We start from the raw sequence: 18,586 nt of genomic DNA, 5'->3' as shown, positions 1-18,586 counted from the left end.
TTCAAGTAGTCTAAGGAGTATCTTGGTCTCCATTCAAGGTAAACAATCCAGTAACATTTTTAAATACCAATCAAAGAGAACTGATAGAAAAGCAGACGTTTAAAATGGTAATGACAGAGAAAGAGCTTATTCAGTTATAATCCCATTATATTTCAGCACCAGTACTGGGAGCTTTTTTATTTCTGACTATGTAACTGCTGAGAACAAATGAGAGCCCAAACAAATGTCCTGATACCTGCTGTCACTCTGTACCCACATAGCTGAATATTTACCAGCTAATCTAGGCTTCTGGTCACACCTGCCGGGCTGTTATTTCTGGCTATCATAGGGACACCAACCCTTCCCTTTCCTACAGACTCTCTGCTATGAATCCTGAATAACCTCAATTGAGATGTGGCAAATTGCATATTTATGTATAAATTAGAGCCTTAAGCATCAATTACAAAACAAAACAGAAAAAGCATCAATGGCCAAGTGAGCTAGGCACTAATGGAGCTATTTAGCACTCCATTTTCATATTAAGCAAAGACTGGGTAAAGAATTACAGTTCCAGGAGGTTAGGAATTTAGGAGAACTGTATTTTCTTGATGCATTTTATTTCAATGCATAAATACATACATATAGGAAACTTTGACACTTTCTTCTGTAAATCCTATATGAGCGTATGTCAAGAAACTGATAAATGAAGACATAGATACTATGCGTCATTCCAAGGCATCTATTATATTATGTCAAGGTTCACAGCAATGTCCTTTTCTCTATTACAGGCACTTGCGTAGTCAGTATCTATGCGAGGGTACATGTACACGTGTAACATACAAATAGGCAGTGTTGGGACATTACTGACAAGGTATCAGCTTGTTGCAACTACAGCGATGACTTTGTAATGGTCCTACTTACAGAAAACAGGCCACAGACAGCCAGTCGTTACTTTGCAGCTGCGTGGTGAAGCTCTTCATGAGCTGAGTGATCAGCAAAGGGTAACTGCTTTTAATCTACCTCTGTTGTATCTTTTAATGAAAACATCAGGATTTATACTACCCTGTCGTTACATATAGGCATGCAGAGAGGGAGTTGTATAGGAAAGCCATCTGCAGGTATAATTAATGTTAAGAGCAAGGTATTTGTGGGAAAGGTACCTCAACTGAGACAATCACCTGGGGAAAATGAGAACAAAATTAGACCTTCCTCTGTTACCTGCAAAAATAAGTTCTGATCTAAAAAATCAAATAGACTGCAGTTAACAGATACTAGCTGTTTTGTCCTGCTCTGGCTTAAAGTCGATGTGTTGTTGATAGACCCTTTCAGGCAAATGCTAACACATAACAAAATTATCCACCTCTCAATATTTACCATCACTAAACTTGCCTACATTTGTGCAGCAATAAAAAAAACCTAAGACATTTCTCACCAAATATTGGGATGGGCATCATTTGGATGAAGGCAGCATGTTCCTAACTGACAATGGAAAGCCCAGGCATGCAAATGGGGCTTCAAGCAGTACCAGAATTTGGGAGCTGATCTTCCCTGGTACTGTCAGTGCATGAGGTCAGGCAGAGGAGCAACCAAGCAGCTGAGAGAACAGGATACCCGCCGAGCATCTTCCAACAGCAGCTGCAAAGGAAAAGACCTGGCATATAGGAAGACACTGAAGAAAGGAAGGCAAATTCTTTCCCCATTCTCCCAAAGGGTCTACAACTCATGAGCACAGACCTCCCTCTTGTATCTGCCTGCATCCTAAATGTACCCATCTGAGCTTTGTATCTTTTCATACTATTGTTACCTATAGCTAATTGGAATAATTCCTCCTAGGTATTTTACACTTTCCTTACACTAATTTCTGTGACCATAAGCTCCTGTAAGGCAGCAAATGTTTCAGCTCTCCTTCCTGTATAAATCTCACAAATCTCATCAATAATAAAACATTTTTCTGTAAGTGACAATTTGCAATGGCTTATTTGCACTTCAAGACTTTGATACCAAGACAGACAAATTCCATAATACACCAAATCCCCAATCAACTGGAAAATTAAGAAGAATGTACTCCTGCAGATCTATGTAAATTATTTTTCTGTATCCAACATCAACAGCTAAGTTTCAAAAACTGCTAACTAATTCTGGGTGCCCACTTAGGCAGCAAGCACTGGTGAACAGAACCAGCTCTAGTTATCTCTGTGGCTTTACTTGTGCCACTATACAACTGTGATGGCTGACAAGATTTCTCTCCTTTTGGGAGTATAATTCAGGAACAAATTCACTTTGGGTAGCAATGGCCCAGTGCTGAGATACAATTCACCTAAAGCTCAGATTGCAGAGTCTATAAAACTATCTATAACTGTATCTTGAACAGGTAAAATAAATTTATGGATGTACACAGGAGAGACAAATCATGGAGATAAATATATATAAATCTACAGAGGCTACACAATTACTGCATCAGAGATCCATGATTAATCTTAATTCTTCTGTTGAGGATAGAGATACTGATACATCAAGGGTGTCTTTGTAAGAATGCCACAGTTCAGGTCAGACATGCACTTCTGAAGTGATGGTTCTCATCGTCCCCACTTTACAGCACACTGGTGTGGTCTGGGAGCACAAAAACTGGATTCCTGGAGAATAAAACTATGAAATCCAGGAATGACATGGCTGTTCCAACTGCTGAGGGCCAGCCACTTCAGGGGACGAGGCTAGAGCCAGTCTGCATGAAACATCTTGTACGTGCTGGGTAGATGTCAGGTCCCCAGCACTAACCGTTTCGACCTACAACATGCTTCAGTCCATGCAAAAAACCCCTTGCTGGTCATTCGCACAGTAGCAGCCCCTGTGCCAGGGCAGGGACCTGCCAAAGCCTGCTCTCCCCTGGGGCTGGCCTTCCTCGGGCAGGGGAGGACACCGAGGTTGCTCCAACCAACTTTAATTTGCTTCACTTCAAAAATCAAACACAATGTCTTAAAAAACATCTCACGAAAGCACACTTGCAGAAGTACAGAATAGAGTTTTCCTCAGTAAAACACAAAGCCCAGAAGTGCTGCCATTTCCTTAAATGGCTAAGCAATGGGATTGCAGGCATCGCTGCAGAGTTATACACATGACAACTGTCAGTGAATAAAGGGTGAAAGAGCTAAATGTGATTTTATATTGATTTCTCAGATTGATACCAAGCACCAGTGGGAGCAGCAAAGCTTGAACTGAAGTCTTGCCATATTTTAAAGACAACATTTCTATTTTCATCTGGGTTTCTCCAAGAAGCGAGGTTCACATAATCATACCATTCTTGGTATCATCATATTGCCTTTTTGTCCTTCCCCCAAATATCTTTGATAGCAGTATCAAAGCTATTAAGATGGAAATCACTTCATGAAAGCAGGCAGCCACATAGAAGAGAGTGATTCCTGAACATCCCTACAAGGGGACATGCTGCAGGTTACACTTCATGCTCATTAAACATAAGGAAAGTCTGTCGAAGAGACAGTCGTTCCGACTCTCCAGGAGAGGGAAATGCCTCGCAAGGGCACCCAGAGCCCAACTGGGAGACACGAAGCCATAAGGACGCTGGGCCTCACCCGTTCTGTTAACAAGAGCAAGACTTTTAGGTTCAGAAGCATTTCTGCAGTTCATCTGTAAAGATGATCTCTCCCTGAAAATGTTTTTAACAAGAACATATTAAAAAGGGATAAATGGACAAACATTTGATGCACTGGTAACTTTATGCCATAAGTCTTACCACCTGTAATAAGGCAGGTAGGCTTTTATAGAGGAATGTCATATAGTTGCTTTTGTACTCATAAAAGCTAGCACTGCCAGTCACTATATTAAAACCTGAACTTCTCCTACCAGAAGTATTTTTTCCCTTCCTAGCAAGTGTGAAAAACAGCATTTAGCTCCGGGAGCATCTATGCAGTTATTTTAAAACATTGTACAAGCCAGTGCATAGCGGCACCAGCAACAGACAGTCATTGCTGCAACCTGATTTTCCCTTAGTCTAATTTCATTTGCAAGACCTCTAGAGGGCAGTGAATAAAAGAAAATAAAGTATCAGAAATAGCCATAAACGTTAAATACAAATTTAAAAATTGGGATCTCGTCTAATTACTTCCTTGTATTGAAAAACTTCCAGGTAATTCTGTGGATTAATGGATTACTGCAATGGGACTTTTCCAAGAACAAACCCCATGCTCTCTGGCAGATTGCATTGACAGACTTGACAGCAGTGCGCTTCCCATGTGATTTACTTTTTTCAAACAGAAATCACTTACTTGCACCTAAGCTAAAATATGCAGCAGGCCATCTGACTTCCATGGTGCTCATGGGAAAACAAGATTTTTTTTTTCCCCTCCTACAGAAAGTCACATTAAGCCAAGGAAAAGGGAAAATACAGTTGAGTAAAGCTCACTAGTTACCCAATATACAACAGTGTAACATTAAGGTTCAAGTTAATATCAAAACAGCCAGGACCTAAAGCAGAAAGTAGCCTCTTCGGTAACTCCTCTTTGGTTTTCATGCACGTATGGGATGCAGAATCAGGCATACTGCTAATAACTTCATTATACATTTGACTGTTGCATATACAATTAACTTATTACTGATGGAATATGCAAAATCTAGGATAAAACTTAAATTAGGCATAGCAGACAAAAGCATTACAGGAGATACAGTATACTTTGTCTTATCTTGTACATAAGAGTATCAACCAATACAGCACCAGCCCATATGATCATATAATTTCAGCTATGCTTGAGCAACTTCTTACAGCTTTGTAAACCTTGTGCAATTCTGAAGCTGGCTATGCAATTACCACAGGCAGAGGTGTCCATACCTTAAGATAATGCTGTGTTTATTTCTGGAATGCAGAATAGATCTGCAAATGCATCTTAAAAAAAACAGAACTGAGAGTGCAACAAAATAATGCTTGAAAATTTGTGTGCTAAAATGTGATGCCAGGACTCTGAGGGTACTAATTACACTGTGCTCGTTTTGGCTGGGGCAGAGATTTTTCTTCACAGTAGCTAGTATGAGGCTACATTTTGGATTTGTGCTGAAAACAGTGTTGATAACGCAGGGATGTTTCGTTACTGCTGAGCAGTGCTTACACAGAGCCAAGGCCTTTTCTGCTGCTCACCCCACCCCACCAGCGAGCAGGCTGGGGGGGCACAAGGAGTTGGGAAGGGGACACAGCCGGGACAGCTGACCCCAACTGACCCAAGGGATATTCCAGACCATAGGACGTCATGCTCAGCATATAAAGCTGGGGTAAGAAAGAAGGAAAGGGGGGACATCTGGAGTGATGGCATTGGTCTTCCCAAGTCACTGTTAGGCGTGCTGGAGCCCTGCTTTCCTGGAGATGGCTGAACACCTGCCTGCCCATGGGAAGTGGGGAATGAATTCCTTGTTCTGCTTTGCTTACGTGTGTGGCTTTTTCTCTCCCTATTAACAATTCTCTCCCCCATTCCACCGGCAGGGGGAAGTGAGCGAGCAGCTGTGTGGTGCTTAATTGCCAGCCAGAGTTAAACCACAACACATGCTCAAAGGCCCCATGGCCTGCAGGTACTGAGGTGGGGAACAGCGAGCTGCCCAGGCTCTCCCAGTGCACCACTGGTCCTTGCTGAATGGAAACCCCCTCCAAAAACCCAGAGAAACCACGAACAGCAATTCAGCAATGCATTATCGTTTTTTCTAGACTCCTGGGTCATTCACTGCTGTTATAAATTGTCACTGCTCCCAAGAACTCAGACCCTGACAATTTACTCTTACCTGCTGCACTTTTTTAACCTTGTTTGTGAAGTTTTACCTTTTTCCTGCCCCTGCAATCTTCTCATCCCTTTTCCATCAGTGTTTCCTGTTATACCAATTCCCTCATATTTAAAAGGGCTAGAGAGCTAATGGTTGCTTTTGCAATTCACATTTGTGAAGATTCACACTTACATGAACTTCTGAGCCTTCTTCATGCTCCAGCAGAGTTTGCTGCATTGTCACAGAGCGACAGCCTACAGGAATGAAAAATTGGGAAAACGTTATTCATGCTTTTTTAACAGAATGCAACTTAATAATTTTACTATCATCCATTATACAGGTATCTATATGTCAGAGTAAGGTGGGGACAGTAGCACGTTGTACTATTGATCAGGCCTGGAGGAACCTCTTTTCTCCTGGAAGAAATCTACTTTTGGTGACGGTGCTCTACCTGTGTACTTCTCCTTTCTGTAGATGGAAATGGTAAGGCAGAGCAAGAAAGTGCAAAGTCAAAAATGAAAATAAAAGGTAGGTGCAAACAAGAGAGTACAGTCAGAATATATGGTGATTCAAAAACTGAGCTCAAAAAGGAGCAAAAAGAAGAAACAGATGTGTGGCGAGGCATTGGAGTAGTAGCTTTGGATGGAAATGGCCCCCGGCAGATCATAAATATTGTTCCATCTTCATCGGTTGGTAAAGATGCCTACAGCTGCATCCACCCACAGAATGACAGTGCACATGGTTAAGGAGTATACTCTATGTTTTTTGAGGATGAAAGCACTGCTAGTTCAGGATCTTTCAGAAGTGATATTTTTATTCTTTTAAGCTAAAATAGGTTACATTGCGCTCTTCACACTAACTGGATTGTACGTCCGTTTGGCAGGAGGTTGCTCCTCTTTTACTATGCAGCCTTTATACTGATTTCTCAGTTGCAATGCTCTTCAGCAGCACTCAGTTGAAGTGCTCTTCAAAAGGATTAAATTGAAGTCCATCTTTCAAACAGCTTGAGAAATTCCTACCTCCCAAGCACAAAAAATAAGAAATGGATGACAGGTTGAATACCCTGTTTGAGCAGGAAGGCCAGCGTAGTCCTAATGAATCCCCACAGACCCTCTCATTACAGACATAGCATCACTCAGATGTAATCTATATCACATATATGTTGCATTCTTAGAACAAATGCAGCACTGTTACTGAGGTGAAAGAGCACATCTAAATCTGAAAATCATGAAGAGGTGCAGGAGTAGCACCCTGCCCTTCCCTGCAGTGAAGACGCACCATTATTGCAAACTGGAAGAGGAGGGAGCGTATTAGAGGCACAGTAAAGAATGCCTCTGCTGGTGTATAATCTCAATTACATGCTTGCACACAAAAATCTTTTGCTCAGGAGTGAGCCAGTAACTCCCTACCCTAGGCAGACAGGCTTCAACAGAACAAACCAACCACCTAGGTAGAATTAAAGCGCCCTCTACAAGCAGATTAAGGAAAACAGCCAGACAAGCAGCAGAGATAACCGTAACTTCTCCATCTCTCCCCCTGGAAAATAACCATGTAATTGAATATGAGCCAAGAGAAGCTGGCTTCTTTAAAGAAACGATTTGGTTATGGTTTGCTCCTTTGGAAGTGATCCAAACGCTGTGCTGAATGCATTCCGGCATTCATGCAACAGAGGTTTTCATTTTAACTAAAGAAGTACATATAAAAGGATACATCTCAAACAAAGACACAATTTTGTGCAAAACCACAAACCTAGATGCAGTTATGGCTTGTTACAAAACATTATCAGTATAGGTGCTTGCAGCTGAAGGTACTGTGAGCTCACAGGCTTAGCGTCATCTGCCTTGCCCCTTCCAGACCCTCATATTATATATGTTACCTTGTGAATGCACTGTCTGGGAAAGAAAGAAGGGCAAGTCTCTGCTAGCAAGAGTGAGTAAGTGCCGATTTATGATTTCTACCTGTTAAAATAATTATTTACAATTATGCAAGATCGGGATGATAACTCTGAAGAACCGAAAATAGGTGAACAAAATAATCGAAAAAACTAGGTTCAGTACAGAAGTGAGGAGCTCCGTGGTGCCAGCTAGAAAGCCAACAGACACATGCTACAGCTCATGAGCCCTCCCACTGCAATGTGCATAGCCATATTTCTTCCTCCCCAAAGTTAGCACTTCTAGACCACACTGGTGCTCAGCATCCCAAGGAATAAACCCCATCCTGATCTTTATCTTCTTCAGCATGGGTCAGTATTTCTGGCAGCCATTACTGCTGTTTGCAACGTGCTTTCTACTCTAAGTCATTTCCTTAGAGAGCTGCAGGAAGACAGTTTGATGCCCAAGTCACAAGTGCCTTCCTTCTCCCCAACCCTTCCCAGGCTTATTCACCTGGGAGGAGTCCCTGCAGAAAAGCTCCTCTCACAGAGCAAAAGTAGCAGCTGGCAAAACTCAGAGGTATTTGCTGCATTTCATGGTCTTTCTCCCTCAAATTTCTTGCACATCTGGTTATGCAGAAAATTTGGTAAAAAACCCCACTACAACTATAAAATTGCATAGCAGCAGAAAACAATTTGGCTACTTAGGCCACTGGCAAATTAGGCTTTTGTGAATCTACTGTTAGTATACAGAGAGTGAGGTAAGTCACTTGAAAATAGAAACATTTAATCCAAAGTTTTCTAAAAAAAATCCCAAATCTATTTTCTTTCTCTCATTAGCAAGTACATTTTGAAGCTCCTGGTAAGCATAGCCATTATGCTCATTAAAAATAGAAATAAAAAACTGGAAAATACTAGTTAACTTAATGGGAACAGGGGAAGGCTTCACTCCCTCCCCACCATCAGCGCTACCATCCTAAAACTTTAATTGGAGCAAAATGAGCTTCTCTCTTCATACACTATGGTTTACAGTTGAAAGCAAAATGCCCGCACATTTGTATTCAAAATTGTATGGATACCTGTGTGTACTACTGAGTAACCTCGTGATGTCCTCTGCAGGGATAAAGCATAAAGCAAAGTTCAGCTTATTCAAACACTGGACTGTTAGTGTCCCTTTTTCTGCCCACCTCCCACTACAACTGTTCTTTTTGGCAGTGTCAGCTTTTTTTCTTCTCAGCCACACAGATACTCTTTTCCCCCCTATGCTCAGTGCTGGTTTGGGTATGTTAAGTCAAAAGCAGGGTCAAGGCTTCTCTTTTAATGATCTTAGAGCAATCATCAGGTTGCTTAGAACTTCAACAGGTCATCAAGTCCACTTCCTGCTCCAAGACACGATCAGATCTGTCTTTCATTCCTGATCCACGTTTAAGTCTTTGGAGAGACATTTAACTTTAGCCATTTGCAATATTCTACATTGGTCTCGGGCAACTTATTCACTACTTGAACTGCTAATGCCCCTCATTTCCCCAAACGTCTAATATGAACCGTCCTTACTGCAATTTAGACCCATTAATTTTATGCCATCCATTATGGATAAAAAGAATTAAATATCTTCTTCTTTGAAGTAGCCTTTCATTTAGTGGAAGACTATTTCAAATTTCCCTTCTCTTGTATTCATACTAAATAATATCAAGTTATCACTGCAGGGTGTATTTTCTAGACCTCTGGTTGATTTAGTGTTCTCTTCTGACTCCCCCCAGCTGGCCCACAGCTTTCCTGAAATGCACTGCCAGATCAGGACACAGACCCCACCTAGGCTGCTAGTGGCTCTGCATAAAGCAGAACAATTACTTTGTCCTTGTATGTATGGAGCATAACCTGCAACATCAGGACTACGTTTGCCTTTATTTTTTTCCCCATCACAATGGCACTTTTGATTCATATTCAGCTTTTTTCACCACCCTTTTCCCCTCCCTTCTCTTCCAACATAATCCTTAGCTGTTCCTCACTTTTTATTTGCTTTAAGGGTGGGATTTTTACTGAACAATATCCTTTTTTTTCCCCTTTTCTTTTTTTCCCCAAGACCATTTCTGTAATTAGCATACATTGCTTTGAAAAAGCACCTGCTTATCACAAGTGCTATGAATGTAGCACACAGGCACAGTCATAATCAGTCCTACTTTGTTCTTTGAAAGACTTCCTCATATTCACCTCAGAAGAAAAGCAAGGTAATTTGATCACTGCCTGACTCTGGACTCACCCCAGCTGATTTTACCCTGGTTTCAGACAGAAATGGAATTTCCCATCTCTCTTCAACTGGCACCTGGACTGGCCCAATGTCTTTAAGAAGCTGCCTGTACTGTGAAGTGGCTCTTAAGAGCTTTAACAGTGCTGAGGTATATTTAAATAAGTTCTGCTCAAGGAGATTTTTTTTTTTTTTTTTTTAGTGAGTGCTCATTCTTAGTCTATTTTTCTTCAATTATCGTCTGTTTTTTAATTATGAGAAAACATTGTCATAAATCAACGGAAATAAAGAGAACAAACCTGGCACCCAAATTAAGGCATTTCACAATTTAAAACTACAAGAATTTAACTCAGTTGCATTTGGATTTCTGTTCTGATTTTGTAGTAGTATGTTAGATATTTTCCTGAACCAGAAACCATGTGGGAGACCCTGTGCACCAGACGGCAAGTGAAGAAGGACAAGTACAACGTACTGCATGTAAGAAGTAGTCAAATGTGAAGGTACAGTCTGGGGACGGACTTGTGCAGCACTGAACAGAAAGACTAGGGAGACTACAGAGGATCACAACCAAACGCTGCAATGTAATCCTGAAACCTGGCTGGAATACTGTCTCTGAGGAATGGGAAGAAATTCTGGCTCTGTTCTGGACTGGTGTTTCCCGGTGAGACAATCTGTCCAGTTTTGGACACTGTGCTTACATATGCAGGCAGAGGGGAGAATATTCAAGAACATCAGGAACAGTAAGAGATTTGTAAAATATAAGCTATGAGCAAAGACTGCAAAAATAACAAAGATCTAATAACAATCATCGCATTCACTAAAGTGTGTTATAAATAGGAATTCTTTGCAAAGGAAAGTCATTGGGAATAGAAAACCAAAACAGATTGGCAACCTGAATACAGCAGAGCCTGCAAAAGAGAAACAAGCCAACTGCGATGGCCTTACCTAGCAGAATTACCAGGAAACCCCAGTCTGCCCACAGTGTGCTATAAAACTGCGATACCACTTCAGATTAAATTTGCAATATTTCTAACAAAGTAAGTAAACAGAAAAACCTTCTTGTTTTGTCCAAGCTGGGATTAGTTACACATACCTTGATTTTAGTTTCTGGTTATACTCTGGTTTTGCTTTATTTTTTAAATTGGCACACAAAGCGCAGTTGCTGTTTCCCCTGCCTCCACAAGAGCAAGCAGCTCCTACTGACCTTCCCAGGCATGGGAGATACAGCCTAGCCACACAGCTGGCTTTCAGACCTTCCCAAAGAAGCAGGACATTCACTTGAAACATCCTGGCTAAAGGCAAGAAAGCCCAACCCTGCTGTTGCAGTTTTCTAAATAAAATGGTGACACTGACCAAAATTTACACCTGCGTGTGAAAAAGGGAGCAAGAAATACAAATCGCGCTCACGCTGCAATTATGATTAACTCAATTCTGCTATGTTGGTTTTACTCAATACATACAATACCTCTTGATTTAGGTGAAACTGAGAAAATGTAAGTATACAACAGTAAATTAATTTATTTTAAACTCTAAGAGAGCTAATTTACTTTCCTTTTCAATGTCTCCCCCTTTCAACAGTCATCATCTAAAGTATCTGGCCTTACTTAGGTCTTCTCAGAGCTCCTGCTGAAGCTGATGATGGCAGGGAAGTAAGGGATGATCAGGAAGATGGCAAAGAGGCAAGAAGTGAGTAGAAAGGTTAAGATGATGACAGCAGCATTGCTGGCTCCAAAAAAAGTTAGGAACCAGCAATCTATATCCCAGAGACGTTGACTACTTTTATGCCTATGAGGTTTTATCCTGTTCAACTGAGTAGCGATCTGCGCTTACCCCAAGTGTGTAAGAAAAAACTATAATTGGTGCAGATCAGTTATATCTGTTCAGATAAAATTATGGTTTATCCTAAACCCAGTGCTATATATCACAGCAGAGCCTTCCAATAGGGCTAGCAGAAGCATGGAAAATAAAATTTTCCAATTGCTCTTTGTCACCTTCAACAGCAATGATATCTTTACCTATTGTATTCTTTAAAATGTTTTCTATCCATGTTTTGTTTTGGTCTAGTTCACCTTTGAACATTTCAAAAGCTCCTGAGAAATCTGAAAGGAAAAAGGACAGAGGGACATGTTGAATGAGATGTTCAATTAAGGACATGCCTATTAAATTTGTCTTTGTGTTGGAATGGTTGCTATTATGTGCTTCTTCAGGGAAAAAAAATGAAGCTGAGATAACTTATTTCTCTTTAAAACTAATCGCCTAGCTGAATCCTGGCTCCAATCCTAGAGGAAGGCATGCAATGCAGTTCTAAGAAGCTGCTTACAACAGCACGCAGTTACACACTTTAAGCAGGTGGCTTAAGTTCTTTCACATCAATGTTTCCCATTGACAATCACAATTTACACTGTGAAAATATTCTTACAATGATTAGGTGCAGATGGCTTAGGAGATGCTCTGAAATCATGAAAGCACAGTTCATGGACAACTAGATCAATTGCTTTCACAGCTTGAGCAGTTTTTGACTTCTGAAGCTGAGCTTGTAGAGTGGAGTTACTCCATGGGTTTATATTCAGTGGACATTATATGATCCTTAGAAACCCCAAGGTCTTTTAGATTAACTTTGTATGACTAGTGCTTGATATCTGATGTGTCTGTAACCTCGTAACACAGCTGCAATCTAATGTAAAGTGAGGAAACGTTCTGATTCACAGTCATTACAAAGCAGGACCTGACTTCTCTCATCGCAAGGACCTACCTCTCACCACTTGGTCGGTACACACCCTTCTATCTCACGTTCTTCACAAACGAACTTCCTAGTAAGTCATTCACCCTTAACATCCATTCCTCATCTTTCTCCCGAATATTCAGCAACCTCTGCCTCCTTGCAGCCAGAGCACAGAGCGGTCCAGCCAACACTCACAAGCCTGAGAGGCCAAGGGAAGAGCAGAACGAACTCCCTCCGCCTGAGCTGCTCTCAGCTGCAGACATTTATAGCCCCGCTTCTGCTCAACCAGGTCTCTCAGGCTCTTGGCTCAAGGCTGACAGCGATGCCCTTTGCTGCAAGGCTGTCAGCAAACCTCCCCTTCTACTACACTATTAACATGCAAAGTGAAAGACTTTGAGGAATTTCCATATGGATGGAAGATGAATTAATATAGTTCCATTTTACTTATAGAGCTACAAATATGGAAATTAACTAACCGTACTTCAGCACGTTATGTCTTTGTCTCGTGTTCAATCTGTTATCCTTAAAGCAGTTTCAGTGTTACCTTTCGCCATTTAGTTGTGTTTGTTTATTTACTTATTCAAAGGCAGAGGATAATTTTTTTTTCTCACTGCATAGACTCACTGTCAGTAGACTTCAGTGCCCTTTGAGAAATCTTCCATTGATCCTGATAGTAACTACGAAACTACCAAAAAGAAAAGCGGAAATTTTAACTTCATGAAATAAATGGCTAACTCTTGGCACATGTTTGGACGTCAAACTCTTTATCTACATGACAGTGAAATTTAATTTAAAAACTAATCAGCTAATATTTTAAAGACAGTATCACCCATTATAACATGGATTGTACATTTAAGCAAAAATATGCTGGTGTTAAAAAAACCCCTTGTTTTCAAGTTTTACTTAGAGTAAAAAAAAAGAGTGTACATGGAAATTATCACCAGGAGAACAAGCAAATTCCTGAATATAATGCCTCTCACACATTTGCAGCTCTATGATTGCTGTACCCTCTGATTCACCTCTGAAGGCTGTTTGGACCATACTAAAGATGCACCTTTGAAAGTGCTCTAATTAGGAAGCCTGATGTCACAACCTGATCATTAAAGGCTGTGCTATGTTTAAAATTCAAAGGCAACGTAGTACCAGATACACTAGTTTCTGCTTGCAAAGTAATACATTGGTGTAGTGAAAATGACTTGTTCATAGAAAATAAGGAAGCAGCAACTTCAGGGGCTTTGATATAGTTTGCACAGCAAAAGCACAGTTAAGATATATTTTATTTCAGCCCACCAAAGTTTAGTGGCTGAAGCAAGTGTTTGTGGTTATCTTCCTGTAATCTCAATGTAATTGTCTGAGGTCTGCTTGCTTTTAAAGGCTGTGGGTTCGTCCATCCTCCGTGCAGCACAGGAGAAGATACTCTCTCACTCCATAGCACTGTTTTCTGCACAAAGGATGAAGGAGGTGTCACCGAAGTGCTGCACACTAGAAGGATGAAGCTTTTAACTCAAGTTCGAAAAGCTTAGCGTGAGGAGAAGGCAGGCATGCACTGTCCCCATACATCAGGGTGGACTACAAAGTGAGTCTCTTCATGCTTTAAGGCTATTAATTACTGCATATACTAAAGACGACCTAACTCAAAGTGGAGAAAAGTGTTTAGGGCAGCAACTCTTAAAACCATAGTGAAGTAATTAAGTACATTAACTTGCTTCAAGGCTATTTTTTTTCCACAAACAGTAGTGATAAAATCACTGTTTTAAAATCAGCTTTCTCTTTACTTTCTTGATGAGATGCCTTCATAGCAACTATACATCTACTGCCTTTCTGGGGATAGCATAGATATGGACTCTCATTTATTCCCCAGTTCCTAAGCCATATTGCTCAAGAGTCTGGAAAATGAAACAGAGTGGTGGAGGGGGGGTGTGTGTGTGTGTGTCAGACACTGCCAACATTACCCTAAAAAACTAGTGACCTCCAAAGAGGTACCTCTTATTTTAAGATGGACCTCACTGGAGGGGTCACACGCTTCTCTGGAGGACAGGAACGACACATTCAGTGTATTACTCAAGCAAGAACAGAATTACTGCTCTCCCAAGCTTGGCATTTGACTTGGCTGTCAAGTGGATAACATCTAATAAAAGGCAGTGAGCTGTTTCACTCTGCTGACTTGCAGGTCTCAGAGACTGAAGGAGATGGTCTTGGCTTTGCCTTGATATTTAGGATGGAGGCTTGCCAGTAATTTTAAAGCAGATGAATATACATGTACTCTGCAAGGCTCTTTTTCTAGAAATTTAATAAAAAGTTCCAGGGTTGAGGTGGGGACAGGGGACAGACTGGATAAATAAAAGTGTGGGAATGTCCCAGGAGGGCTGACACCGCTTCTTTTCTATCATTAATAGTAGTTTCAAGACAAGGACTAGTAAATAATGGATCAGTCCCGGTAAAAGTTCAGGGCTACCTTTGGAATTCATTTAGGGTATGATCTCCTCAATAAATGTCCTTACGGAAGGACATACAAGGTGGCCTTGCCAGAGCCTGGCATCAGTCACTTTGTGAAGGGACAAAGCCCAGAACACTCACCATCGTGCTGCAGCAAATAACATGAAAGCAGTCCAAGAGGACGCTCAGAAAGAGTCTGAAGAGGGAGCTGAGTCTGAAGGCTTCATCCATGAAAAGTTTGTGTTGCAGGCCAGGCCATTACTGCTAACTCCTGCAGATATACAGGCAGCAAAGTCGCCAAGGGCAATGTTCTCACACATACAATCCATAAGCAGAGCATGGCGAAAGGGTTATCAATCATAACGTCAAATCTGCTGCCTTGTTCAAGCAACACTCTGCATTGCCAAGAAAGATGAAAGGCTAGCACTCCTATCTTTCAATATATACAATTCTGGAAATAGCATGTTCAAAATCTTCTGGGATGCAAGAAAACCAGTATGGCCTGTCTCAGCTCCAGCTTGATTTCCAGTACAGACCAGTCTGTATGTGCTTAAGAACATGCAGTAACAGTACCATGAATGTGTTTTCTGAGCCCTATCCATATAAGCATTAGAAGTTTGTTGAACAGATCAATGAAGGCAAACTGTGGTTGCAAAAGCAGGGTTTGCAGTGACCATGAAGAATTCAGCAGCGGTGGCTCTTATACAGCCAGTATGATTTTATAAACAGTCACGTTTAATGAAACACTCACTCTGAATTAGTCACTGGTCCTTGAGTATCAGAAGCATAGAATAAGCTGGGAAGCTTCTAAATCAACAGTTTTATCCGCCCAGAACAGCAATGGTGGGCGTAACAACCTGCCCATATCTCCAAAAAGAAGATCTACTAATGGCAAGATGGAGAATAATACAGTACAAGGTTGTTCAGTAGGGCCACATTGCCATAACACATCAGCCTCGTGAACTGAACCAGTCAGATCTGTGATTCTCCTAATGGCACTGTAAGTCTTGGTGTTGAAGGCTCTTTCAGTGACTGTGAAGCTTTAAGCGTCACTCTTACGCGTTGGTATTTTCAGTAACAAAGCCTAAGCCAGTGCTGTTGAGTGTCTCGATACAAATGACACACCGGTTCAAATCTCAGGGAACCAACAGTGTCAGGAAGGTTGGGATCTTGTGTTCCTCTCCTCATGTCAACGTCATACAAGACTTTCCCGTTTCCCTCTAGGGGTTGTGCTGTGCCCATGTGCAAAAGCTCCTTGCAAAGTTCTCTGGATCCTCAGCCGCCCTGCTTCTAGGTTAAAACTACCGTTAAATTGAAGCCATGATAGGTGTGCACCAGTGATCCTGGTTATGCCAAGAATAAATTTCTAAGGATTTGTGGAAGACTTGAAAGAAGCTTAGGCTAAACTAAGAACAAGGAGTGCAAGCCATTTGCTTGTTGCTGTGGCTGGTCAGAGCAAACTGCTGATCTTTCTGGCTATCAGAAAAGCGTATGAAAAGATGCAGGCTCTTCAAAGGGCAGCGGTAATGAAAAAAAACCCCAACTTCTTTTTTCTCAATTTTCTATATCAGATATAAGCACATCTTGATTAGAATTCATGATGACTCATATTCAAAGGCCTGCTTCTAATCCCTAAAATACTGACTATCAACACAGTTGGTTGCAAAGATGCTTTAAGGCATAGTTGGCAAACTCCCCGATAGACATATTTTTCTCTTTACTAAATGTAGCAGATTTTTCAATATTTTAACTCTCCTTCCCTTTCTAGACCTCCACACTGATACATAACAGTAGCCATCATCTAAATTATTGATGGTGAATTTCTGTGATGTATTATCCATTATGTTATATTAAACAGAGAAAAAGTGGACTCTGCTATCATAACTATTGAGATGGTTTTTCCCTCCATGTTGATTTACATCCAAATAACCAACTTATCAACCTTGCAAATGTTAATCTGCACTGAGGCAAAAAGCTGTAAAGTTCTTAACCAGACACTCTCCTTGGGACTGAAAGGTCAGTGTTTGTGTTATTTATTCTTACTGTGGAAATATTTCACTCTTAAGTTAGGGAGGACTTTCTCACTATCCACAGAAATAATCATTGAAGATTTCAACCAAGAAAAGTCAGTGCCTCAGACTAAATTAAATAAAAACTTTCAAAAGAATTAATTTTGTTAAAGTGCAGACAGAAATATATACAGAGGATAAACTCAGTAATGTAATAGCATCATACTCAAAGGAGGAGTGCCCATTTATTCAAGCAGCCAGCATCTCAGGCAGCGAGCCCAGATTTGGCTGCCAACCCTTCTTGGAGAAGATAAAACTGCAAAATCCACTAAGATGGACTCTGACTTCCATGTAGGAATTTCTGTTTCTGGCACCTATTTGCCACCACTTTTAAATACCCTTAAAAACATACTTTGCTTAATATTTCTCTGTCTCACTTCTCTTCTTGGAAACCCTAATAACTACTTCCCCAAGGGATGTTTTATAATTATGGCAAAGGCAACCATAAAATGGAGGTTGGGGCTACCTGTCTGTAAAACTACATAGCACACGTAGCAGGAAAGATACTGGTTATCAGAGGAACCTTATATTAGTTCAGATTCTGAACAGAACCTGAACAATACTGATGAAAGGCTAATGAAAGTGTGAGGCTTCCAGTTTGACTATTCAAATTAGTCCTGCCGTTGCTTAACTGAGAATATCTGGAAACTGCAGTAGCTCCAAATAATGATCCTATTTATGTGCGAAAGCATGTGTTTGTAGCATAACTATTGGTGTACATGAATGAGTGTGAAATGCATAAACAAGATATCTGGCCTATTAGAAAACTCATAATATCATGTATAAGAATATAAACTGTTTAAGAAGAGACGTCTAATAAACTTTTAACTGCTGGTGCTGCTGGCTGGCTGGCTCCCACTGTGATGCTATTTGATCAACAATGTAACCAACGTTTTGTTCCTTATGGCATTGTTTTAGTACAGAAAATGTACAAGATCGCTGTGAAAATAAGCTAAATTTGTAGCGGGAGAAGTCAAGTTCCATGGTTAGCTGGAAAGACAGATGCAAGTGGATCCGTCAACAGTAAGATGACAGCACTGCACTAACACAACATTTTTAATATGCAAGAACCACCGCTTGAGTAAAGAAACAGCAGCAGTGCAGCCACTGCTGCAAAATTAAGAAAAATATTCTTAGCTTCTGAAGAATAAAGCCATTATTGTTGTAACAAAGTACAGTCTTGCCCCTAAGCTGTCTTGAACATACCAGTCTGGCTACTAATGTAATCGGTGGGCAGCACAAAGGAAGGCCTCGACATCCTGCTCCACTCACATAAGGAAGCTTAAGCATAGCAAGGTTTGCCATAAAGAATGCTGAAATCTTGTGGTGGTAGGTATTGTGTTAAAAACAAAACAAAAACTGGACAGTTACGTGGTACTACTATTCTGTAATTTGCTAAAGCATTCCTTATAAAAGAGAGCAAGAATGTGCTTGAGAGCACCTAGTAGCAGAGGATATGGTGGCAAAACTGATTCCCAGACCAGCCAAAGTGCCAGGAACTAGAAAACAAA

General features: G+C 40.9%; 1 protein-coding gene across 7 annotated transcripts in view; it reads right to left on the bottom strand.

Moving 5' to 3' along the window:
• PCDH15 (protocadherin related 15) overlaps positions 1 to 18,586 on the bottom strand; it is a 710,734-nt gene that overhangs the window by 484,941 nt on the left and 207,207 nt on the right. For all 7 annotated transcript variants that reach the window (XM_069795901.1, XM_069795896.1, XM_069795892.1 and 4 more), the window contains one exon: positions 5,926 to 5,987. The gene's annotated coding sequence lies outside the window, so the exon portion shown is untranslated. The remainder of the gene's footprint in view (positions 1 to 5,925; positions 5,988 to 18,586) is intronic.

Source organism: Haliaeetus albicilla, chromosome 11 (assembly GCF_947461875.1).
Source record: "Haliaeetus albicilla chromosome 11, bHalAlb1.1, whole genome shotgun sequence".
Taxonomy (NCBI): domain Eukaryota; kingdom Metazoa; phylum Chordata; class Aves; order Accipitriformes; family Accipitridae; genus Haliaeetus; species Haliaeetus albicilla.
The sequence above is the reverse complement of the archived record's forward strand: the minus strand, read 5'-3'. Positions and strand labels throughout refer to the sequence as shown.